Source organism: Arachis ipaensis, chromosome B3 (genome assembly GCF_059453495.1).
Source record: "Arachis ipaensis isolate K30076 ecotype BB chromosome B3, ASM5945349v1, whole genome shotgun sequence".
Lineage (NCBI taxonomy): Eukaryota > Viridiplantae > Streptophyta > Magnoliopsida > Fabales > Fabaceae > Arachis > Arachis ipaensis.
Window position 1 is genome coordinate 95,657,730 of NC_142438.1, and position 1,909 is coordinate 95,659,638.

Consider the following 1,909-nt stretch of genomic DNA (forward strand, 5'->3'; position numbering starts at 1 on the left):
TTAGATAGTAGTAATTCATAGTATTAGGAGTAGGAGTAGTGTAGATAGCAAATTCTCTCTTAGAATTTTTACTTCAATTTACATTGTAGTATTTTATAGCAAGTTTGATCTTGGATTTTGCTTCTCTAATTGTAAGTACTCTTTAATTCCTCTTTAATTACATCAATTTTGCTCTCATTTCCTTTGGTTCAAATGCTTTGTCAATATTTACAATTTTGAGTTCTTGAAGTTTTGATTGATGAATTTAGTGTTTTGTGCTTGCTTTATATTTGTTTGGATGTTTATTGTTGATTTTGTGATTAGTTGGTTATAGTTTGCTATTTTCCTTTGCAATTTCTTATGATTTGGTTTTATGCATACAAGGTGTTTGTGAAAATGCCAACTTTAGAATTTGAGTAAATTTTTACACCTTGGCTTAGGGTTTGAGTTCCTAGGATACTAGAGTCATGATGTCCGACATTTAGTGGTAATTCTTGGGTAGTTAGTTGGCTCTTGTATCCGTTGAAGCTAGCTTTTTACCAATTAATTTGGTAAGTTAGCTAGGACTTATGGATCAAGGTCAATTATGCTTGCTTGACTTACTCCTCGATGTTAGGGTTTAACTAGGCGAGATTGACTCATCATAATTACCATAGTTGTGGTCATGACGATGATAGGATTCCTTGGATTCTTATTCCCAAGTCAAGGCTATCCTTATTGCATTTATAGCATTTTCACTAGTTTTGATCTTGTTTTGTTTTTACTTGCGTTAATTTCCAATTTTGATCATCTCTTAGTTCTTTGATTTCTTAAGTTCTTTTAATCTTTCGTTCTTTGATTTGGAAACCACTCTGTTTGACCTAATAACCGAAGGCATAACACTTCAATTGCATCCCAAGGGAGAACGACCTGAGGTCGAAAGACTCTCGGTTTTTTGTTTTACATTTGAAAATATAAACTTTGATTGATGGTCGATTGTTGGGTTGGGACTATACTCACAATGCCAATTCTATTTTGAGATAAAAATTCCTAACCCGCTTTAGGCGATGCACCAGTAACCCAACAATAATTAATATCATCGTTCCATCATACTTTAATGTTCTTCTCTGAATAAGAGGTACAAACTCGAAAAGCACATGATCAACAACGAATGCATCACCGCGAGCCACTGGCATTGGTTCAAGCACATGGAGAATATTATCGAGAACTCGCTTTCTGCAGAAAAGTTCTGGTGGCAACAAAGACAATGCCACCGTCACCTCTACCGCAGAAAACTCCCCTTGATAACCAAAGAGTTTGGTTATATAAGTTTTCCATACCTGAAAATCAAATTTCGTTAATTATTTAATGTTGACTTTGCGGCAGGACTATATTGAAGTTAAATGAAATTTTTTTGGATTTAAATAGGATACTTTAAAACTTAAAGAACAAAATAGAATTAAACCTAAATGTAACAGACCAATTTAATACTTTATTCTCTCGATATTTATGTGGTGTTTTATATTGCATGAAAATCTTAGTATCTTCTTACAGTTTAATTAGGTTAAAATTTAATTTCTTTGTTAGTAAGTCGTAATAACCTCCAATTATTTACGTGTATTTTTTAAAATTGTTGGAGTCTCTAACAATTTATATAAAATTAATTTAGGATCAAAATGTAACAATTTTCAAAAAAATGTAATTGAATAATTTTGAGATGAAATTATTTTATATATATAAATGGCTCCACTTTTATATACATGTATAAGGAAACATTTTGTTTTTGTGATATAATGTCTTTGTGTTGGAAAAGAAACTCTACAACATTTTACTATTATCAGAAAGTTTATAATTTTATGTCTACATCAAGAGTGGGTTATTTAATACAATCTATTTTTTTAAAAAAATATTATGTGTATACTAAAAATAAGTTATAATATAAATATATTTA